This window comes from Eupeodes corollae, chromosome 2, assembly GCF_945859685.1.
Source record: "Eupeodes corollae chromosome 2, idEupCoro1.1, whole genome shotgun sequence".
Classification (NCBI taxonomy): Eukaryota; Metazoa; Arthropoda; class Insecta; order Diptera; family Syrphidae; genus Eupeodes; species Eupeodes corollae.
Genome location: NC_079148.1, coordinates 125,779,008 through 125,804,751, shown reverse-complemented (window position 1 = coordinate 125,804,751; position 25,744 = coordinate 125,779,008). Strand labels below are relative to the sequence as shown.

General features: G+C 34.8%; 2 protein-coding genes across 4 annotated transcripts in view; one reads left to right on the top strand and one right to left on the bottom strand.

Moving 5' to 3' along the window:
• Window positions 1-25,744, bottom strand: part of LOC129944487 (klarsicht protein) — a 466,409-nt gene that overhangs the window by 316,252 nt on the left and 124,413 nt on the right. For all 3 annotated transcript variants that reach the window (XM_056053943.1, XM_056053944.1, XM_056053945.1), the window contains exon 3: window positions 6,066-6,187. The gene's annotated coding sequence lies outside the window, so the exon portion shown is untranslated. The remainder of the gene's footprint in view (window positions 1-6,065; window positions 6,188-25,744) is intronic.
• The window catches only part of LOC129944502 (tubulin polymerization-promoting protein homolog), a 379,947-nt gene continuing 369,824 nt past the window's right edge, over window positions 15,622-25,744 (top strand). The window contains exon 1 of the mRNA XM_056053975.1: window positions 15,622-15,644. The gene's annotated coding sequence lies outside the window, so the exon portion shown is untranslated. The remainder of the gene's footprint in view (window positions 15,645-25,744) is intronic.

Below are 25,744 nucleotides of genomic sequence, written 5' to 3'. Positions count from 1 at the left end.
TCTACTAAAAACAAGTATAGCAAGAAACCGATGTTCTTCACCCCAAAAGCTAAATATAAGTAATCCAAGGGCAGACATCTCATCCCATCCCACTGAAACCATAACACGCATCCGTTTCATATTCAAATGTCAAATGACAACTCATAGAACGTGAATGTTGTTCTGATTTGTAAAATTAGAAGAACACAATCAACCGCGAGATTGGTTTCACTCACACGGGTCGCGTTCAACGATCACTCATCATTGTATGACTACTGTCAAAATAAATGACATATTATTATACTCTCAAGATATGTATGCTGCAGTTGAAACCGCCATGGTTTGAGTGGCCTTGTCATAAAAATTTTGAATTTGAATTAAGCCCTCAATCGACACCAGCACCACCTATATCAACTATTCTTGGGGAATATGGTAAATGTCAAAAAATATTTACAACACGCGTGTGTTTGAGGATTAAGGATTACAAAATATTCTGACACACCTCAAAAAACAAAGTCATCATCGACATCATCGTGGATCGTGTTGAGAATACATCCATCAACAAAATGTCAGGTTGAGTTTCAAAATGAAGTTGAAATAAGCTGTCAATGATGATAATGGCAATAGGGTGCTTCGTATCGTGTATAGTTGGGAGAAAAGTGAGACAGGAATTTTAATTGCTTGAACAAAAAGGGCTTTGAATACTTCTTTTTAAGTTGATTCTTTTTTAAGAGACAAGACACAATCTTGCAGAGGGACAGCCAGGCATATTTAGTTTTGCATGGTAAGTGCATAAATATTTACACGGACCTGGTTCAATGATCTGACAGAGCAGAACAAAACAAATTATTAAACAAACAGACAAAAAAAAATAAACATATTTTAAAAGAGACCTTTATATTGTTAACGCTTGCTCACCAGACTATGAAATTTGATTACAACTTGTGGTCTTGGAAAATTGAAAAAAATACAATAGGTTAAAGAATTGCTGGGGTGACAGTTAGTTACGCATTTGGCTTGACGCCGATGATAAGCACACTGAACACGATTTAACGACAACTTGTAAGTTACCTTTATTGTTATTATTTTATGATCAACCCGTGGGCGGGCATGGAAAAATTATTAGGGAAAATTTGACAATTTTGACATTTTATGAGCTGTAACTCAACTCCATTGAACTATGAAAGCGTTAGTTCAAAATTAATCGAACTTTCACTATTTTAACTCAGCGAAAATTTACAAAAGAAGCTATTTGTAGTTCATCCTGAAATTATTCAGCCAACTTTATAGATGTTAATCTTTTTTATTTGTATTTCTCATATAAATGGTGGTTAAATTTTTAGGGCCGATATTGAATGTGAACCACACTTAAACGTCAATTTTTTCTGTTTGCACTTTATTTGACATTTCTTAATTTGAGACTAATTCAATTTGAATCATGGAAAGATACACAATTAACGCGTTAAAGTTATTTAAGCTCATTATTAAAATGGGCGGTCAAACCAAAATGCATATTGTGCACTTGTGATTTTTTCGGTCAACTTAATCGTCCAAATGTGCGTACAATCGGAAAAATCATGCAAAAATTTGAGCAACCCGGGTCTGAAGGTGATTTGAAAACACCAGTGCATGCTAATGCTGCTTCAACTTGGCGACGTGCCCAGTAATTGCACCTCTCAAGCTCGTTGTTGATAACATTTTGCATAAAGACTTACATTTACGCCTTGACAAGGTGCAATTGACTCAAGAATTAAAGCCACTTGACAATTTTAAATATCGTCAAAGGTCAGAATGGTGGCAAGAAATGGCAACAATGGAGGATCAATTTTCGCAGAAAATTATCTTCAGCGATGAGGCACAATTTCACCTCAGTGATTGATACATTTAGGCGAATGATAATCTAAGAGTGATTGTCAAAAAACCAAGCCACTCACGGCAGCATCCGGCCATATTTTTTTTTCCAAAATGAGGCCGGTCATCCAGTGACTGTGAAGGATGTTCGCTATCGTGAGATGATAACAAACTTTTTATGACCCGAATTGGAAGATATGGATCTGGACGATATGAGGTTTCAGTAGGACGGTGCCACTTGCAACACACCTAACGAAACAATGGCTCTTTTGAGTCAATAGTGGTGTTATCCCACGCGGTGATAATAGCAATTGGCCGCCAAGATCATGAAGATTTGACGGGGTTGGACTTTATTCTTTGAGGCTATTTAAAAGAAAATGTGTACCACGATAAGATAATATCGGCACATTAACTGCATCGAATCTCAGTTATGGCTCAGTGTCATCGAAGATTTGGACCATAGCATGGAAGAGTGCCGCCGAGGTCGTGTTGGCATTTGGGAGATACTTTGTTCCAAACATAATTGAATTTTACCGATATTATCATAATAAAATAAAATGACAATAATTTTGTAACTAATTACTGTTTTATTCAAAATCAACATCGGCTCTTAAAATTTAACCACCCTTTACTTCAGTAACAATATATACATAGTCCTACACTAGTTTGCTCTTCTTTATTCTAAAAAGACTCAGTGTTTCATGTGCGAGTTAAATGACTGATTTACAGTATATTAAACCACCGGAAAACGTGAAAAAGAGTCTGAAGCTGCGAAAGTTAATGCATATAAAATATTTAACATACTCAAAGAAGACTCAGGGTTTAAGCCTCTTATACCCATATTATTCAATTAAGTACCATTTCGGTGCCCATAAAACTGGGCGAAATAGTTCGAACATCACAACTTTAGGCATATTATTTGGTTTAACTGCCATCAAATGCCTTCAGAAGCAAACTTTCCTTTAAACGTACCATTTCGGTGCCCGTAAAACTGGGCGAAATAGTTCGAACATCACAACTTTGGGCCTATTACTTGGTTTAACAGCCATCAAATGTCTTCAGAAGCAAACTTTCCTTTAAATGTCTCCACTAATTCCTCACACTCCTATTACATTTGAAGAATTAGATGATACTTGCTTGTTTTACGATTGTTGTAATCTAAAGTGTAATTGCTTACTTTTTCCGAAGCTTGTTTGGTAAGTTTATAGCTACATAAAAATACTATATAAACCTACTCTTTCCACCTCAATAATAGTAATGTAAACATGATTAAAACAAAATTGTAAACCCCATCTTCGGGAGCCCACACTGCAGAAGCAAGAAAACACAATAACAACAACAAGAAAAAAATCACATCCAATTGCAAAGATAATTGCATTTGTATTTTATTTGATATTTTTTTAAAAAGAAAACCTTCAATTAAGAACACATCCTCCGCCTTCGTATGGAGTAGATTTTCGCGCTTTCCAATTGAATACTTCGACAAGTTCCCAGCACAAGTCCAGATACTTAGTAAAGCTACATTTTCTTCGCATACAATACACCTTCTTCATCTTCTTCTTTTTTTTTGTGTATCTTCCTTTTTTTCCTCTTCTTATTATTATTTTTAATTTTTTGTTTGTTTTTTTTTTTTTGTATTTCATTTCGAGATCTTTAAAAGAAATTAACTCCGAGTGAAGACATTTACTTTTGTAATTACACGTATCTTTTACAAAAGTATCTATTTTAAGGAGGAAAAACTGTGTTTTGTGTTTGGTTTTTGGTTTATTGCTCACATTCTAACCTAAATCAACTTTCGCTGAAAAAATACCCATCTAACATATTGAATGTCGACTGCCTGGCCAGTCGGTCGTTTGCAGGGTCGTCCATCGTCATAGAGACGTTCGTCGTTGTCGTGGTCGTTTCTGTCCAGATCCACTAACCAACCATTACCACAATATCGCGAATTCATGCTGCTAAAAGTTAATCAACATGGAAGTGTTGTCTTCAGCGAATAGTTATTCCAAATATATATTGAAGCAAAAGAAAAAAAAAATGTCAACGAATCATTGTTACTAACGTATACATTTTAACTGCCAATTGCAGCAATATCGAAGAGTGCCAATAAAACTCCGACACACAAACATGAAAGTTAGGTACTGTGATGACGGCACAGAGTTGAAGCAGGATAGTTTTGGATGGAAAAGGCGGCGGCGGCAGCGGTGGTGGTGGCGACTTGGCGAGTAAACACCACCACCGCAACGAACAGTCGCGCCGCGTCGGCTGCTGGCCGCAATGCCAGGGACATCCCATCCCAACTCGAAGATCGATGATTTTATGTTAAAATGTCTCGAATGGTACAGGAGTATGTGATAATTAACATCCGCCTTATATTTTGTTGGCTTTGAAATTCATTCCTTCTTTTTTGTTTGAGAAAATGCAAGAATATAGATAATCAATTGTGAAGAAGTATACAAAATTGTTCTTTAGGTCGCATGAAATTGCACACAGTTTTTTCAGGAATGGGATAACTCAGCGAAAAACTGCAGAAAATACACATTATGAACTTTTTAAAACCATTTGAGAAGTTAAGACTAAAGAAGTATCAGAACTGCGTAAGCTGAGCGAAAATATTTTAAAGTAATACCTAGACCTAATCGAATTGATTTATGTAGAAGGCCAGATTTTTTTACTTGCATGTTTGAAATAAGCGAAAAAGTTAGAAGTATTCGACAATAACTGATAAATATTTTGCTACTTAGCCCATTATTACGAGAAGCGAATCGAACGTTGGACTTAAAACGAACGTTTGAGATATCCAATGTAGCGCAAAATTAAGATGGATTAAATTCGACGTTCAAATGGGTTAACATCATTTTTTTCCAAAAAAGTTGGAGTGAATATTAAAATGGTATTTACGAAATGAGTGATTTCAAAAACGTTCGCTAACAGTCGAACGTTCGATTCGATTCACTTAATAAGGGACTTAATCATAACCGAGATCTTAATAAATAAATAAATAAATTTAAAAAAAACATCATTGTCTTATTCGTTGGCGGTAAATCGTGTTTCGCTAAGTTATTCAAGAGATGTGACACTGTACTGGAATACATATATTTATGATTGAGTGGCTATAAATCTCAATATTTGATAACTTCATGAAATATTAGCGAAAGATTACTTTTTTATTGCAGTCGAATAACTCTTTAGGCTTATTATTTGAATAGTCATGAATTTTTCTAAAAAAGCATTAACTCAGCGAAAAAACTATCAATGATTTTCAAACTAATAGTTTCCTGATGAAAAAAAATTCATTGTCTCACGTTTGTTTTATTTGATTGCTATAGAATCATATTTCGCTAAGTTATGTTTGATTTATATGATTGCTATAGAATCATATTTCGCTATGTTATGAAAGAGCAAGAGCTATCTCACTTATGTATGTATGTCCGGGAACGAAAAAACATATATAAATGTTAAAAAACATTGCTTATTAATTTTACTCTAAAGTAGAATTGCGACTGCATTTTCGATAGACATTTAAATATTCGATCATTTAACTGTAACTAAGCGAAACAGTATTTTTAAGTAATTTAAAATGGAAATGAATATTTTAATACATAAATTAGGAGCAATTATTTAGCATTTAATTTTCAAACACTTTTTCTTTTCGCAATTTAATATTCGCTGTCTTCAAATCAACTGAGCGAAAAAATTAGTTGTTCTTTTGAACCGAATGAATTTAAGCTATTTTTTAGTGCTAAACTTAAAGAAACCCGTCAGGGCAGGAACTTTTGGGCTTTAAAAAACTTTTCGCTCAGTTAAAATAAATTGAAATGTAAGCTTTTAGAGCGATGTGTTGCGTTCTACTTATACAAATAAATTGTTCTTAATTTTCATCACACCAATACTCGACCGTTAAGATATAATAAAAGAAGAAGCCGTATCATGTCTCTATCCCCAGCCCCCTTCCCCTCTTACATCTAACTATGTCCAGCTTTGCTTCAATTGAATGAAAATGAGATAATTGAAGAAGAAGTTCAAACATTGTTGCCATCGATAAATCTCTAACTAACCGCGGGACATCTCAATGCCATCTATTTTCTGTCGGTCAGTCTCTAGTCTTTACTGCAATCGCCGTCGGCTAGGCAGTGTAAAGCGAAAAAAAAAAACACACAAATAAAAATACAAAACAAGGAGTCAACGAAAGTACGAGTTAGAGTATCTAAAGTATCTTTTTGTATTGCAATACTCACCACTTTATTTTTTGCAAAGAAATTTATCAGTTTTATTTTTATTTGTTGTTGTTGTTGTTTCTGTTGTATAGTGTTATGTTATTGTTGTTGTTAAGCAAATGTTTTCGCTGGGGTTTTTGCGCCTGAAAATGATAAGAAACATAATTAATTGGACAAATATTCTAAATTAATGATACAAAAGTATGTGCGAGGTGAATGTGGTGGTCATGGGATAAGGATTTATATACAAACATATGTGTTTTTGTTACCTTTAGCTTAGACGCGCGTCTCTTAGAGTATAGAGTTAGACCATCGCGACGTTTTCAAAACATAGGTATTGGTATAGAGTGAGTTGATAGTTGTTTATCTTTTGTAAAGATTTTTGCGTAATGTATGTTTTATTTTTGCAACATAACATTACACTATTGACTATATGCACAGTGGCTGTGGGGCTAGAGAGTAGGAGGAGCGCAGTTTGGTGCAGATGCAGAGGATATCTTTTTGAGAGACTGGAATGCCATTTATTTCAATAGATTCTAGAAATTGCAGTAAATCATTCAATAAAATCGATGAAAGTGCGATTGAGAGTTTGTTGTTTTTATTATTTTCTTATGGTTATATGATGTTGTGGTCAGTGACTAAGCATATAATAATTATTATGGGAAAGAAAATAGAAAGGACATTTTTTTTACCACATTCGGTGGATGAAGTTTGATTTGTTTGCTTTTGATACGATGATTAAAGAAATAAAATTGCACATGTTTATTAAGATTATACCTATTCAAGAAATCAACCCAAAATTGAGCTGAAAGAAGTGGATCAGAAAAATACTAACATGGCGAATCAAACCAGAAAACGTATTTGATGAAAGGAATCCATGTCATTAATATGTCAGGAAAAGGAGGTCCTTAAATACTGTCTTTTTATGAATTGAAACGTGTACCCAATAAGATGTCATTTGAATCGCTCGCTATTTGGACAGCTGACACTTTTGAAATTCTCGTCTTTTGACATCCGAATAGAAGAAACTACGCCATTTATAAAAATTGAACAACACACATTTTGACATGGAATTAAAATTATTAAAAAAAAAAACTAGTTGCGAATCAAAACCACGTTCGACCTTCAAGATTTACTGAACATATTGCTGTCATAACCACTGTTCACAAAAACCCAGGTTTGTCAATTTATCGTTGGCCTTTGGAATCATTAATGTCAAAAACAATATTAAACCGTCTGTTGCATACGCATTTCAATTTCAATTAACAAAAGCACTCAAGAACTGGTGTTTTACCAGAAAAGTCGTATATTCGATGATTGGCACTTTTAAATGCAAGCAAATGATCCGCATGCTCATCAAAAAATAATGTTCAGTGATAAGGCCCATTTTTAACTATGTTGCTATGTTCATAAGCAAAATTGCGGCAATTGGGCCTCTCAATGTTGCAAGAAAAGCTTCCTGACCGAAAATGTCTTGTGATTTGCATGTTTCGCTAAGTTATGAAAGAGCAATATTTATCTCACTTACATCCGGGAATGAAAAAACAATTATAAATGTGGAAAATATTGCTTATTTATTATTCTCTTAAGTATAATTGAGACTTGATTTTCAGTAAACATTTAAATATTCGATAATTTAACTTTAACTTAGCGAAATAATATTTTAACGGAAATTAAAGAAGAAAATGAATATTTGTAAGCATAAATTATGAGCAATTATTCAGCATTTAATTTTCAAACATTTAATCTTTTCGCAAATTAATATTCGCTGTCTTGAAATCAACTTAGCGAAAATGTTTTTTTTTTAACCAAATAATTTTAAGGTATCATTTAATGCTAAGCTTAACGAAACTTGCAAGGGAAGGTACTTTTGAGCTTTAAAACACATTTCGCTCAGTTGAAATAAATTGAAATGTAAGCGTTCTACATTTACAAAGCAATTCATCTCAAATTTCATCACACCAATAACTAATTATGTTGCTTTGCTGATAAGCAAAACTTTTTTCTAAAGGTCATTTGAAATATGAAGTCTATGCTAATTTTAAACAATCGGTTCAAATTATTTAATATATAAACAAAACAGGAGAAAGGTGTAAGTATTTAAACGAAAATGTAAGGATCCAAATAAGGAATAAGCAGAAATGCATGCTTTTGGTATTCTTCTTCTTTGGATTAGAAACTACATTTCTAACCGTTCAATGCAAGTTTTATTGGATGGTTTCAATTCTGAAATTCGTAAAACAAATGCTGGTGTCTCAAAGAGCTCTGTATTGTTCCGGCTCTCTTCCTTATATTCATAAACGATCTTTTGTCTGTCATTTCTAATCTATTAAACTTTTTCGCTGCTGAAAGTACCCTCAGCTTTCTAGATTCACATCCTTGTCTTTGGGAGGTGAAACTTCTAAGGTAGCTTATGATAAGCTCATTAAATTCCGATCTCGACAGCATTGTCCAAAGCGGAATTTTCGACAGTGTAGGAATTTAATACTTCGAAAACTCAATGTTGTCTCCTGCCTTAAAAGCGGTCAACCTACGATGCCGCTATCTGTGAGTGGCATTTGCCCCATAAAAAAAGTTTTAATCTTTTGGATATAATAAAAAAAATAGGACATTGAAAATGATAGGCGATAGAACTTTAACCGAAACATTTTCGTCGTTTTAACACCACCGCAATGTTTCATGCCTTTGACTTTTGGATCGATATTTTTACAAGCAATGTTCGGTCGAATTGATCAGTTGCATTCCACCACTTTATAAAATTAGCCGTAATACTCACACTTCCAAGAAAGCTCATCAGTTTATACTTGAGCTTAATTTTGATCGTACTGTGAAGTATAGAGATTCTTTTTTCCACCGTACATCAAGAATGTGGAATTGCTTTGGGTCTGTTTGTCTCTCCTATTTTGATCTGCAGAACTTTAAAAGCAATATTCATCGGTATTTTCTCTTGAATCTTTTATTATTTTCGTAACACTCGCATTGTGTTTAAGTATAAACATATGAAGGGTATTAATACTGTAAAAAAGGTATTTAAAGGCAATTCGCAGCACCCGGATTCGTAGTCGACTCTCTGGACTGTGCAGTGTGCATTTACATATAGCGAGTTGGAAGAAACGCTGAAGAAGCTTAAAGATGGAAAAGCATCCGGTTCGAATGGTATTCTAGTGAAATTTTTTTAATTTTGGGACTGTCATGGTTAAGGAGCACCTTTTAAAACTTTTTAGTACAGTTTTGGAGGGAGAACTGTCACCAGATGAATTTCGGGATACTATTATAATTCCAATCCACAAGAAAGCATCGTTATTTGATGCAGCTAACTACAGAGGGAGGGATCTGCTTTTTAAATTTATCTTACAAGATATTTACAACGATAATGCATAAGCGTCTTGTAAGTTGCATTGAGACCGGAAACTTGCTGAGGGAGTTCCGGGCTGGATTTAGATCAGGATAGTCAGCAATAGATAAGATTTGTATATTCAGGAGCTTGGCAGAGAACTTCTTTGAAGTTTGTTCGCGTTCTTGAGCACCTATATAAAGGAACAAGGACGGCTGTATGGACAGGTGAAGAACTCTCAGACTGGTTTGAAGCCTCATCATCGAGTGAGACAAGGTTGTACATTAAGCCCTACTTTCTTTGCACTATTCATAGACGGCCTTCTAGACTACCTGCCAGGTGGAGTGGATTTCGAAGGGATGCGGATTAAAGCACTTCTGTTCGCAGATGATATAGTCAGGTTTGCGAATTCACCGAAGGTTAGGTTATTAAAAGTGGTGGTGGACGTAATGCATCAAATGAAAAATGGAGCTATAATCGCGAAAATATTGAATACGTGCGAGAATACAAATACTTTAGCATTACTGTTACAAATAATTGAAAAATGGATAAACCCTTGAAGGAGAAATTGGTTAAGGCGAAAACTGCTATCAATATGACCTAGAAACAATGCTTCATGTATAAGTGTATAGCACATAGTAGTAAGTTTAAATTTATTTGATGCAGTAGCTCAGAGCATACTTTTACATTGATCGCAGGAATGGGGATGTAAAAAGTACAATTCGGTTCAAATACTCCCAACGTACTTCATAAAAAGAATATTTCATTTGCTGAAAAATACGCCAAACTAAGTTATAATGCTGGAAATTGGTCTCTCCCCTTTATTTATCAAAACACTGAAGTTACAAGCAGACTTCTTGCTCAACGTTTTTAAACTGCATGATTCACGTGTGAGTGCCCATAAAAGCCGTACAAGGTAAAAAAAAATTGGTATCGAGGATGGCAAGATATTGCTCAGGAATGAACAGTTAATTTTAATTTACTCATCGAGGATTTAACAACCGCTAAAACCATCTTGTATATGAAATCATTTCAAAGGTTGATGAGAAATTTAGAGCTTAATATAATGCTGAAGCGTCTAATTCCTTGTACAGAACAACTTACAGCAGATTAAATCATAACCTTGCAGAAAACAATTATTTTAAGAATTCCAATATTGTCCGTGTGATTTCTATGATGGTCAGACAAAGTATTGAACTAATAGATTTTAATTTTATTTCACGCAGACCTGATTTACCCCTAGAGTATAATAAGTGCAACCTATCAGAAAGATACGATACTGTCCACTTCTTGGGAAAATGCTCCATTCTCAGAGAAATCAGAAGAAATGTATTCAGAAAAGACTTTTTATTGAAAGTTCAAGTTATAAGTTTATGGAATGAATGTTGTCAAACTTTAGGAATTTTATCTATCTATCTATCTATCTATCTATCTATCTATCTATCTATCTACCTATCTATCTATCTATCTATCTATCTATCTATCTATCTATCTATCTATCTATCTATCTATCTCTCTATCTATCTATCTATCTATCTATCTATCTATCTATCTATCTATCTATCTATCTATCTATCTATCTATCTATCTATCTATCTATCTATCTATCTATCTATCTATCTATCTATCTATCTATCTATCTATCTATCTATCTATCTATCTATCTATCTATCTATCTATCTATCTATCTATCTATCTATCTATCTATCTATCTATCTATCTATCTATCTATCTATCTATCTATCTATCTATCTATCTATCTATCTATCTATCTATCTATCTACTAAAAACCCCTTGAAACCCAACACCAACAAAAATTTTAAATTTTTCAAAGCAACATCTGTTTAAATTTTTGAAAAATATTTCCAACACAAAAGAGATAAAAAAGTATTATCCGATGTGGTCCACAGAGGTGACAAGTAAATTGCCAATATTTTCTAAGACTTTCAAGATGAACCTTAATTTTTAATATAGGAAATTAATGTGCTGAAAGGTGCGCCATGTTAATACACAAAAAAACTCTATAAATCTATCAATTTATAAGCCATTTAAAAAGCAAGCATAACAAAAATTCTATTAAAGAAATTCTGAATTCCGATACCAATCTAAAAGACATCATTAATCGAAAGCTATTAAGAGCACTGCATCACATCAGATAACCCAAAATGCATCCAAATCATCGTTTAGAAATTACAATTCACACACTAGATTTATCGGTTCACTAATTCAATAATTAGCATAATTACCCGTATACATTTTATTTAAGTTAAGTTATGTTAGCCTTTCGAATAGATACCAAAAATCTAATCGAAACATTTAAATTCCAATAAGATATAGAGAAATCTTTTTCCAGGAAATATCAATTTAAGTCACATGCATTTTTAAGTTTCAATACATTTTATCAATGATGTTTCTCACATTACTGCGTTTGATAGAAATTAATTCAAAATTATTCGAAAACTTTCCGTTTTCAACGAAGTTTTCTCGATTAATTCAATCTATGTCTTGTAAAATGTAAATCATGCTGCTTTGAATGAACTTCCTACAAAGATATTTATCTTAGGAACTACATGACAGTTTTTCTTTTTTTTGTTAAAGAAAATTGAATAAAACAACCTAAGCGCGTGATATCAACGGTGTTCCAACTAATTTCTATAAAAACAGAAGAAAAAAAAACAAGCAAACAAAAGAAAAACTTTCCTCAAATAGATAGGTACATGCATACTTTACGCTCAAGGCTTCAACTTAATTAACACATTATGCCACACACAAAAGATGTGTTAACAAACTCCATTGATTGTGTCCAAATGTGTTTGTCAATTTGTCAACAAGTGACACCCCATTAACGAACTTAGTATGTGTACCTATATGCTCTACAATGACTCTTAAATAGACTCTCCTTTATATAGTTAAGCTATAGCGACAAGTCGGATAAACATACGACAACTGATGAAGCCGACGAACGACGACGACATAGACGACGACTTGAAATGAATATTCACATTCTCGAAATAGGTATAAAAAAGATACAAGTAACTTTCCTTAAAGCAGGAAAAGATAGAAAGATACAAACAAAATTGTAAGTGCATATCTTAAATCGGCTTTTTCTCGCACCTTTTATCTCCGAAAACTCTCCACCAATATAAAAGTACATATTCAAATAGTAAAAGTCAGGTGCTGTATGCGCCAAAGTCAGGCGCAAAGTCAATGACAACAACAACAACAACAGAAACACCAAAAGTTCCCGATCACTTTTCATTTCGTGATTTATCAATTTCACGTGCCACAGTGTCAAAGATTTACCTTAAATCGATAGCACCTCAGATACTATCGATAACAACAAAACTTGCAACAGCAACAATAACAACAACAACAACAACAAAAACAAAACTCTTCCTCGTACAAAAGCTATAACCTCTAACATGTATGAGCTCTGAATAGCGGTTAAGTATATCTTAAATCAATTGTATCTTTTAGTCTTCTGCGATCTACGAGGTTGCCACTCATTTCCGAGTTCAATTTCACAGCCTCAGCTCAATGTTGCTGCTGTCTGTGCCAAAAAGATACATAAAACATGCGGTGTGTGGTGTGTTCAGTGCTCACTGAGTGTGTTCAGCCAAAAGTGCAGTGCATGTTGCATTTGTAATGCACCGTGTAAATCATAACCTAATCACATCTCTAACGATGAACGCAAAATTAAATTCAAATTTACTCGCAGTGCAATCATATTTATGTCTTTTTCTTCCCAAAGCTGCATCAGGATAAATGAAAGATGGCGGCCTCTTCGTAGTTGACTAACGGCTTCTGTGTCTTGATGATGGGAAAACCATTAAGTTACCTACACACATCGTCGTCGTCATGTATGTCGGTCGCATCGTCGCGTCGGAAGTTGTCATTTCGACTTGATTCGGTGTTTACGAATAGGTACCTACTCCTCCGCGTAACTTCAACTTCAACTTCAACCAAATGTATATTCATCTTAATCAATGGGAACAGTTCACCGTGTGTACCTACGCGGTGCTAATCAAAATCACAATCAAAACTCACAAAAACAAAAAAAAAACAAACGGACTAACTCATGTCGCTAAGTTGAAAAAAAATAAGTTTTGAGATGCAAGTATGCAACTTATTTGAGAGCTAATGGACATTCCCAACATATAGCAAGACCTCATTGTGGACTATTCGTGTAGTACTACATGTCGCTTCACCGTATCAGATGTTTGTAGCATTAAGCTGGCTGCACACACCGCACCGGCAGCACTCACTGCCGCTAGCCAATTATTAACGGTTAAATGCAAAGTTATACGACTTTTCAAATCAGAGTAGGTACCTATCTGCCTATACATGTAGATGATATCCAAAACCGATGCGACGAGGACGACAGGGAACAAAATGGAAATGGTGCGCGCGCGCACACAAAAATGTATATAAATCTGTGTGTATTTCACTTTTGTTGAACTTCAAAATTTTGAAGGAAGAAATTCGCTTTCGCGAAATATGTCTACCGGCTGTTGTGTGTTTTCTATTGATTGACATTGTATTTCAACTGACAGTGGTAAGAAAAAGTAAAGATTTGTGTGTTTTAAAGGAAGAGAAAGATTTTAAGACGGATTTAAGTTCCAAGACAGAGTCGGCAGGTGAAAATGTGACTACACCCTAAATATTACCATCCTGTCAAATTGACAAGTCGAATTGAAAGTTTTAAGATCCTATTGCATTTGCTCTTAACTGGAAATGATTGAATAGAATGGATAAGCCTGGTTATCTTAATAATGTCTCACTTAATTGGATACCAGGACATGTTGGAAACTATGGGAATGAAGATGCAGATTCCTTACTAAAAAGGGGACCAACCGCCTGTTGCTGTATAGGAAGAAAAGAACAAAATCAAATAAAAAAATCCAAATATCATTGCAAGTGAAAACTGTAGGGGTCTAAGTCTAGAGATTAGACTCACTTACTTAGATCTTCAGACCTGTTAAGTCCGTTGGGAACCCCTTAAGGGACATAGGGATTCTAATACGCCTACAGGACATCGTGTACGGTTTCCGAAGATTAGAGAGCAAAGCTATCTGAAGGGAGACACCAGACAATACAGAATCATCACTTAAAAGCAGAAATAGACTCATGTTCTTCGAAGGAACTATTTTGGAAAAATAGAATCGTTTTTCCATCGAATGCTAAGCTAAGACTTACTCTGAATTTCTTCTAAAATAACGACTAATTTACTAACTTCTTCAGATGATTGAATAACTACTTACTGATTTACTGACTTTGTAACTTCCAAAAAAATCCCTGTCAAACTTATCCGTTTTCGTAGAATGAATGGAGAATGCACCCTGCTCTATCAAGGTGGGAAAATATATCACCGATGCATTTGATGTCAAAAAAAGGTTTTAGACAAAGCGATGCACTGTCATGCGACTTCTTCAATATCGTTCTGGAAAGAATTGTGCAAAACTCAACCGTCAACACTAAGGGCACAATCTTCCTAAGGTCCATCCAATTACTCGGATACGCAGATGATATTGACATAATTGGAAGATCAAAGCGTGATGTCAATGGAACGTTTTTGAGCATTGAAGATGGATTTAGTGGTCAATGAGGGCAAAACCAAGTATATGCTGTCATCAAAAAAGGTCATTAAACAACGACGGCTTGGACAAAACGTCACTATGGACAGCTATAACTTTAAGGTAGTTGACGGCTTTGTCTATTTAGGCACCGCTATAAACTCAGACAATGACACCAGCGCTGAAATCAAACGAAGAATAACTCTTGCAAATGGCTACTTTTATGGACTCTTTCGAGCATCTAAAATCACCATCTATAAGACACTCAACATCCCGCTTCCCATTTATGGCACAAAGGCCTGGAACCTGCCAAAGAAAGATGAGAGCATCTTAGGATGCTTCGAGAGAAAAATTCTTCGGGTGATTTTTGGTCCCGTCTGGACATAGATGGAGAATGGAGGAGAAGATATAAAGACGAACTGTTCGGGCCGTACAGCGACACTAAAGTAGTTAACAGAATTAAAGTCCAACGACTTAGATGACTGGAGCATGAAGAGCGAATGGACATCAACGCTCCAGCCGGGAAGGTCTTCGAATTCAAACCTGTGGGAAGCCGCAATAGAGTAAGACCGAGACTCAGGTGGCGCACGCAGGTAGGTGTAGACCTCAACCAACTTGGCGTGTGAAACTGGAGCTGGCATATTGGTTCAAACCCAGGTCCGCCCGGACTGTAGCGCCACCTTAAGTAAGTAAGTTCTAGAAAAAATTTAAATAATTTTAGTATCTCACATAGTGTTAGTAATGTCTCAATAGTTATGAGATGACTTAAAGGCCTTCATTTGACTCTGTCTGAAGTTTTGAAAACCCTTGAGTGTAATTTCTTTATGTTCTTAAATAATTTGTTATAGAGTTAATGGTTATTGCTGATTCCGATTCCAAGCTCTGATTTTAGATTTATGTAATCAAACTCGGAAATAACCATTTTCAACAATATTTTTATAATTTTTTTAATAAATTCCAAAAACTTTATGATATAACCTTAAGGCTACGAATTCATAAGAAGAATAAAAATTGCTTTTATACCGTTTAGGGTTTTTTGGTACGAAGAGTTTTAGCATAAATGCTTTAGCGTTTTTTAAGGGGAAGACAACTAATGGCGTTTTTTTTAAATAAGCAAAATACTGAAAATTTTTAAACGAAATATCAAAGTAAGAGATTAAAAATTTGGAAAATTGTTTCGTATTTTATTTAAAAAAAAAACTACTTCATGAATGTACATAGCCTTAACAAGCCTAATATACAGCCCTATTCTGCTACTCATCAGGTGAAATTTTCCTTGAATTTTCACTAATAACTATTCTGCTATTCATTCGAAATGAATCTGTGTATGTCGGTAACGTCGGTAATACTGCGTGGTATTCTTCTATTCACGTGAACGCATTCATTCTATACAATTCAGATCTGCATATAAATTGTAGCGGACTTTTCATTTGATGTTTGGTTTGTTTAATTTTGTTTAGCAAAATGTAAGTAAAAACTACTTTATTGCTTAATTTAGAATATCTGTTTTATAAATAAAACATTATTAACTATTTTAGGGGAAACGACACACAAGAAATAATTTGTTCTTACATTTTTCCGAAGCTATCACTTTGAGAATTCTCTTATTCTTCTGCTTGCAATTGGAATAAAAAGTAAAATACTGTCCATTTCCAAAAATCACACAAATTAAACTATTAATTCTTTTTATGAATCAAACAATTTATCCAACATTCTCAAGATTGTCACATGAATAGCTGTTTACGTGAATATCAAATTGGTTTGGGATAATGTAGTTCAACCGATGGATAGCAGAATGCAAAAGGCAGTGTGAAAGGAAATCGATTAGGTGAATCGAATATACTATCCACGTGAAAAGCAGAATGGGGCTGATAATGTTTTTGGAATTATAAAAACTGCTATTCCAAAAAAACTGAAGTGATAGATTTATTTTAAAGTCGGACTCAAACTTAAGCAATCAAAAACCCTTAAAAAAAATTATAATCTAGAAATTATCATTGTTATTTGATTTACAGCAATTGAGCTGACTTCCTCAATTCCGTATTTACTATTTAATGACTTATCGAATAAAGGACAGAATTGTTCACTTTTGACATTGCTGACTTTACCGACAATTTTGCTTGAATACTAACTTAAGCTTACTACATTATCGACAATATAAAATGAACTGATTTACTGAATTATTTACTGTCGAAAACTGACTTACTAATAATTTTAAGTCCTAATTTCGGACCGACTCGACTGTACGTACCTACTTATGTGATCACTGTCTTACTGACTTCGTTTTAAATTTACTGTTAAACATGCTAACTTTTTTAATTAATTGTTTATTGACTCATTTCGTTTGTTTATTTTACTCATCGTTTCATTTGCTGATTAAGAAACGTGCTGAATGACTGATTTCTTTATTAACTAACTGACTTTTCATTAATTTATTGAGTTACTCATTTACCGATACACTTATTTTATGACTTTTTTTGTTTACTAACTTATATGTTATGACTTCTTGATACATTAATTTACCGACTTTCTGCTTCAGCTTCGGTTTCGTCTGCGTTACGATGAGCCTGCTTCGAGATTGCTTTGAATGATACTTCTAATATGACATTTAAAAAATGATACTTCTGTCATTAGCAGCTGTTATTTTTTCTCAAAAATTTGTTTTGATTTTTCGTGCAGTAAAAGAATTTATCGCGGTAATAGCTTACACAGCCTATCGTGGGTATATTCTGCTCATGGAGCAAGAAGAAGCGCAGACTGAGAGACGTTGGTGGGTCCGGAGTTCTTTAATCCATGAGGAATTCTTCGAAACTTATTTTCTGTTCAACAAAAACAAAACGTTTTCAAGAAAAAAATTTATAGTTATTCTATGTATATTTCAATACCTTGCCTTTTAACTTTTTCTAATACACAATGGTTATCCCTCCAAATGACTTTTTGTATAGTTGTTGAGCTGTCAGACAAAGCAAATTTAAACTAGAGCTACCGTTTGAGGGAACTTTACGTAACATTACTTTCTTTTCCTTACGATTGTCAAACGAAACGTGAGGTCAAAGCTTCGTTGTGATAGCATGCATTGATTCCTATGGCTGAACTCGTAAACGTCAGGCGAAGATGAAGCGTGTTTGTGTTTAAGCCATTATATTTAGGAATCTTTGAATACGTCTGTCATTGAAACAAAATTTTCTGATTGGAATCAAGCATTTCCTTTTTGAATGCAATAATTTGAGGTAAGAGATGAACATTGAAAATAAAACTGACAGTTGTGACTACAAAGAAAATGGAAGGCTGTCAGTGGAATGATTATGTTCCAAAATAAGAAATCAATAATCAGCTGTTCATTGAAAACGATTTAATCATAGAAAATTTAATAATTAACTAAAAAAAGTTCTGGTAAAATAGGGTGTTTCTTTTTTTGGAAAACAAAATCTTCAACAGCTCAGATTCATTTTGACACTTAACATAAAAATTTGTCTCTTTTTATCGTTTTTAAATTTCAAAACAAAATTTTTAATGATGAAATCCAATGATAGCTATAACTGGACCCTTGAGTTATTTACTCAACATAAAAACACATCTGTCTGAAAACTTTTGTCTCTACTGTTGTTTTTGTTTGTTGAATACTGAATACCTTAACTTCATAAGAAAAAAAAACGTTCCTTCAAAGAATGTCCGTCCATCATGAAAAACGAAAATTTCCCTCCAGCCATCATCATTTGTGTTGTTATATCGCTGCAGGAGCCCAAACATTCCTCATTCTGTCGATATAGAAATGGAGGCTATATTGCCTCTGGACTGGACATTGGACATGGCAATGGCAAGGAAAAGGAAAACTGTCAAACGGGCCAACATAAATGAACGGCTGATTGGATGGGCACTTACGTCGTTGTTGGTCGGTCGGGAGCAACAACGGCCGGCAGCCTGTCTGTCTTTCATTTTTTGTTATTTTAGTTTTTTTTTGGCTGATGGTATGCCGTTAGCTTTATATAGTTCCGTTCGTTCTTTTGTTGTTGTCAACATGCCATTCATATAATGGCGGTGGGGCCGGCGGCGGCGGTGATGATGATGTGTGTTTTGTTTCCGTTAGAGAAAAGAGTTGCAGCTATTTTGTGTCTGAATGTGATTTTTCCTTGATTTTGCTTTTATTGAATTTATTGATCGGTTTTGGGAACAAGGTCAAGGAACAACTCAACAATATAACGCGACAACAAGCGACGGACGCGACGACGACGTCGACGCACGTGACGAATGAATCGACTACTATATCGGTGCTGTATAAGATGATGTGAGAACAACAACAAAGACTTCACTTGCCATTAAGTGCTTAAGTTTTGACGATATGGGCATGGAGAAGACGTCAGAAGGCGGTCGAATAGTCAGACGTTGAAAAATATCTTATGTCTAACTTTAGTGGTTTTAAGATTGCAAGTAAGTGATATTCGTTGTTTTGTTTTTTATTTATTTTAAAGTTTTTCTAAAAGTTTTCTTATTTTATTTTTATATTGACTGCAAAAAAATCGATTTGGAATGAATAATGGTTTGTGGAGGTTTGGTCTTTTCTTTAAATGGTTATTAGAAATTGAGGTTGTCATCGGAGGTTATGTTCTTTTTGTTGTTTCGATTTATTGCGAGGGAGATTCTATATATGTGGTTAAAGTGGAACATACTACAGCGTGAAATTGGATATTAATTGTCAAGGTACAAGTATAGAATACAAATATCAATAAAGGCATGATACGAACCGTAAACTAAAATAATTGGTTTTTAAGAGTTAAAATTACAATTCTTTGCTTCTGTCTAGAAAAGAAATATGTAACTTGCTGGGAGAAGATGCTAATTCCAGGGTACCTTAAACTTTAAAGATGTATTATAACAAATTCTTTTTCATAGGAAAAAAATAAAGCGTCAAAAATATTCAACTTTCCAACAATTAAAGTGAAATTTGTAATGTTCTTTTTTTTTGTAGAAAAACTTTATTTCCTTTTTACCATCGAATTTAAATCATAACTAATTTTCACATTTTTACGTAATAAGAAGCTTGGAAAAAAGTATTGGTCCTAGAATGGTTCGATGTGGAACTCCAGTAAAAAAAAACTGCGGTGGTACAGGCAAGGTTTGAAAGAAATTTACTATTCATAACTTACTGGGAGAAGATGCTGTTTACAGGTTACCTTAAACTTTGAGGATGTATTATAACAAATTCTTTTTCATAAGAAAAATAAAGAGCATTAAAAATATTAAACTTTCCAAGAATGAACATGAAATTGGTTATGTTCTTTTTTTTGGTAGAAAGACTTTATTTCCTTTTCACCATCGAATTCAAATCATAACAAATTTTCACATTTTTAAGTAATAAGAAGGTTGAAAAAAAGTATTGGCCCTAGAATGTTTCCATGTGGAACTCCTGTGAGAAAAAAATAAACTGTGCGGTGGTACAAGCAAGGTTTGCAAGAAAATGGACTTGTGGACTAAATGTCTTATTAATAAACCATCGCTTCACAGCCACCACAAAAAAGTCTACTGAATTTGTAAGGAAAATGAGTAACCTTATGACGTCAGTACTTGGTAAGGTAGCTTTTTTTCTTTTTTAAGAACCATTTCACACCTTCCAGGCATTGAGTTGTGTACTTTTTTTCTTGGATTTCTTTCCACGATGTTTTACTTTTTCCATAGCTATTTTATGGGGTTTATATCTGGCGATTTTGAAGGCCATTGTTAAGCTGTGTGTTTAGGTTCATTATATTGCTGACATGTCCACACCAATGGCAGGTTTGGTTCCCCAAATGGAAGCATATTGTTTTTAAATATTTCAAGGTAAGTTTCTTTGGTCATAATATTTTTGATCCAAAAGATAGGACCTATTCCGTTATAAGAAAAACACTCCCACATTTTTATATAGAGGAATTGTTCTACCTGCCGTTGCCGAAATAAAACAAAAATCATAATGGAACGCATCGCCACACTCGATACCGAAGAAGCAGGATTCAGTGCTGAATTGTCCTGTATTGATTATATCAACACCCTGCGGATCATTATTGAGCAGTGCGTTGAATATCGATCACTGCTGTAATAACAGGGAGTACATGTGGTTAGCTTTGGGAGGGGGGTTGTGGTATTGAGGCATTCCAGAAAAACTAATTGCTATTATGAAAGCAACATAGGATGGATCCAAGTGTCACGATGGTAGGTTGTCAGGGGATTTTGAAGTCCGTAGCGGAGTCAGACAGGGCTGTATTCTGTCTCCAATATTGTTTTTGTTGGTGATAAGCGATGTACTGCGCTCAGCTCTGTCAGGTAGGGATCGAAAGGACTTTGATATCCTATTTGAAGCACTTGGATTATGCGGAAGATGCTTGCTTACTCTCTCATAGAATCATAGATCTCCATCAAATGACACAAGTGTGGAGAGAGAAACAAAAGTAGTGAGGCTGAAAATTAATTCCGGCAAAACAAAAATGATCAGCCTTGATACCCAACGATCCTCTCAAATAAATATTTTCCAGCAACCGGTGAAAAAAGTGGAGAACTTTCAATACCTAAGAAGTATCGTCTCCATCGAAGGCGAACCAACGTCATCTGCCACATCGGCAAAGTAAAAGCGGCGTTCGGTATATTGTCGAAAATTTGGAGGAATAACTCTATCAGTTTGAGAACAAAACTACGACTGTTTCCCACAAACGTCGAATCTGTGCTTCTTTATAAGTGCAGCACCTGCTATAGCTATAGACTCTATTATACGAAGGCGTAAGTGGCAATGGATTGGACATACGCTACGAAAAGGTAACGACAGAGAAATACGCTAACACAAAAAGGAAGAAGAGCTGGACGACCGAGAAGCACATGGCACAGGACATTCGGGGAGGATTCAGCGTCACGAGTTGGAGGGAGCTAAAACACATCTCCGGAAACTGAACACGATGGCGCGTAGGCGTAGTAGGGGCCCTTTGCCCCAAAGGAGTTCGCTACGAACTTAACAGGTCTGAGAACCTAAGTAAGTAAAGTACATTTTTATTTTACAGCCATCATTCCTTAGCGTCTTTATGGTGATTCAAGGATTAAGTTCTTCACTGTTCTTGCTTCTAACATAAATCCGAACATCATTTTTATCCTTAAAAGCTATCCCATCATTCTTGCAATCATTAATCAATAATTATTTTAGGATCTTTAACTAGTCACTTCACTATGCTTCCTCGATAGTGACGTTGACCCCAGATATGATAACAAAATTGATTCTCCTGGGAATGAAAACTTTTATCCCTTGTATCGTTAAAGAGAAATATACCCCCCTTGCCATTATCCATAAATGGCACTTGCATCGAGGAGACTGAACATCTCGATATTCTGGGTATGTGTATCACCAACCACCTTTTGTGGAACGATCATATACGCGATAACTTACTTAAGCCTCTTGGATAGTATTGAACATAGAGCATTTAGATTGATTGGTGATATGACCATCATAAGATCATTTACGTCGGTTGAACATCGTCGAAATGTTTATTGTCTCACCTTCTTTTACCGGTATTTAAATGGTATATGCTCTAGAGAAATAGCAAGTTGCATTCCTCCCCTTAAACAGTTCAACCGTAATACTAGCGCTTCTAGGGATGCTCATCAATATACCCTCCAGCCCAACTTCGGTCGTACTGTCAAGTACAGAGATTGGTTCTTTAGCCGTACTATGCGAATGTGGAATGCCTTACCAATATTCAGGAATTCAAAAGCAATGTGCACCGACACCTCCTTTCAACCCCTCTTTCCCTTTCCTAGTGCTCACACTGCGTATACATAATAAGGGTAGTATTATCCCTTTGAGTGTGCGCTTATTATAAAAAAAAATTAATATCAATGAAAAATGTTTCATGGGCGATTTTCAAATACCGTCAGTATTTATTATCAAAATATAACTCCCCCGTTTTTGCAGACACTAATCCTGCAGAACTGCTGTGATAGATAGTGTAAGCAGTCTCAAAGCCTTAACCATATGTGTAAGAATTGTGACAGTAACCTTCTTTCTTCGCTTAATATTTATAATTCTGTAATAAAAATTTCATATTTTTCTCAGGTTTTTACTCATAAAAAACTTCTTTTCTCCAGTTTCTTTAATTTAAACCTCAAATTTCTATGACCCAGTCATTTCTTAGTGTCACAGCAATGAATCCATTCAGAATAAAATAATACAACACTCTAAGCCAAGTAGTAAACCAAGTAAACTATCATTAAAAACAAAATTTAATAACTGAATTTCCATAATTTTTATTTATTACTTTTTCCAACGTGAGAACAAAATAAAAATACTGCTACGAAAAAGTTATCCAATCAATGCTTCCAGAATTGTACAAGTTTACCAATGTACCGGTGTACCTGAACATGTTCATTATACTTCTTAATAGATTAATTCCACCTAAAGGTAAAGCTGGCACGCACATCAAAAACTAACAGAGCTTCGAGAACAAGTTGAAAATTCACACAAATATTCATAAATATTAATCCATCCCAGTTCTCATAAGACCGCAGCAATTCACTGTGCGAACATTAAACAAGGAAATGATAATTCCTTTGCGGGAAAATTAATACAAATTCACTGAGATTGAATCCAATAGTAATAATAATAGTTGTTTTTGAAGGTTCCCTTCTCCTCCTTCTATAAAATAATTCCCATAAACCAGAATATTAACACTTGACTTGCATGTTGCCAGAGTAGTTGCCACTTCGTCTAGGTAGAAAGGCAACTGTTAGTAAACTATACTTCCAACTAGCTTTATGAGTAGATTTGCTTAAAACCCAAATTAACGCACGCAATAAAATTGTACCATTTATCCAACACCACACCCCCCCACGGACGCCGCCTCTGACTTCCTCATAATGACGAGGATGATGATGATAATGATTATGAGGATTATTTTGATTAAACTTGTTTTTTGGTTGTTAAGGTTTTTTTTATGAGTTGATCTTATCCTGGCACATTTGTTTTACACCTGTGGTGCATGATTATTGCTCCAACACCATTAATTTCAAAGCCGCGCCAAAGATACACTCCTCCTTGACGTCCTACCAATCGACACTATCAAAAATAAGCACACTAAGTGCTCTGGCAAGTCCGTTTAGGCACTTAGCACTATGAATGTAATATGTATGTATATTGGAATCAGTTTGAATTAATTAATTCAAGTCATTGCCATCGTAATCGATTTTGTGAGATCTTTTAATTGAAACCGAAGCGCACCAGAGTTCGACCATGGCCCACCACCACTCCACTACCACCGCATATTTACCATACTCTTAAGTCTTAACTCTAAACCGTATCGCAATTCGCAACTGCCACCGCCACCGCCACCGCAATGGCAATTAAATGAAAATATTTTGTGATTTACAGCACCAACCAACCTGTTGGATACTGAGATAGTTGGTGCTGCTGCTACTGCTTTAGCTGAAGCTGTTGTTGCTGCGGCAGCTGACGGCAACATCCAGCATCAGGGCGGGAGATAAACCAATTTCTCCATCTAACAATTGCGTGTTTTTTAATATCTAGATGCATTCCCAAAAGGCAAACTGTAATCCCACACACACAGACTTTTCGAGTTGATTTGAAAACAGAAATAAAAAAGTGCAGAACGGCACCGAGCGCCACCTACTTTCGAGATTTGAAACTAAAGACCTTTTGTATCATTTCGGGATAATGTTGCAATTTGACGCCTACTTGCTGCAGCCTTTTCTTTGATATGTTTTATTGTTTTAACTTCGTTTTTGTTTGATATGTGTGGATGTTTGGGCATTATCCTACTGGCATAGTATCTCTCTGTGAAATACACTGCGCAAAATATTAGGGGGATTTTTATTTTTTAATATTCACAAAAATTTAAATTCAAAATTCCAAAAGGTAGACGCTCATCGAAAATTTCAATTCTAGTTAAAAAAGTGATCTTGACATCATCCACCCCCTTCCCCGCCTACTTTAAGAACTGTTAATATTACCGCTTAAGTTTTATGCACGAATGAAGGAAAGTCCATATAATTAATTTATCAAATTGTATGATTGTAATCGGCGCAGACTTTAAACCTTAGTAGTGAGTCCAGTCCCTCCAAATAACCTTAATAGCTTTTCTCTCAACATTTTTTAAAAAACGGGGACTGTAGGGAGATGTGCAATTTTGAAATACTGGAATATTTGTTTTTATTTTTTTTTTATTTACTAAATATCGAGCAATTCTCAGAACAATTGGTGGAAAATAAAAAAGGTTTCTATTTATTACAAGACATTTGGATTTTTTAGGGTTCAACACAAGTACGTTTGACAAAGATCAATTTGACACTCTCTTCAGGTCTTCATTGACGCAGAAAGCTGAAGTAAAGCTGAACGAAATCAGCATACAAGTGAGAGCTGCAATTAATTAGTTGAGATGCAAGTTCATTTACATAAGCAGAAAACAAGAGAGGACCCAGTATGGAACCTTGTGGTACATCAGTGGCATTCGGCAATCAATTTTTCAGGGTGTCACCAACTTGCACAGCTTGCTTCCTATCAGTTAGATAAGAACAAATTAATTTAGTTGCCCTAGAAGAAAAATTAAAATTTTGCATGAGCGTTCTACATAGATTGACATGATTAACGGAATCGAAAGCCTTCGAAAAATCCAACAAAACTAGAAACGTAACCTCGTTTTTATCTAATGCTTTTCTAATGTCATCAGTAACGTTTAAAAGTGCGGTAATAAGGCTGTGTTTCTTCCTAAAACGGCGTTAATCTGCTTTTGAAGGATTCTTTCAAAAACTCTCGACAAAAATGGCAATAC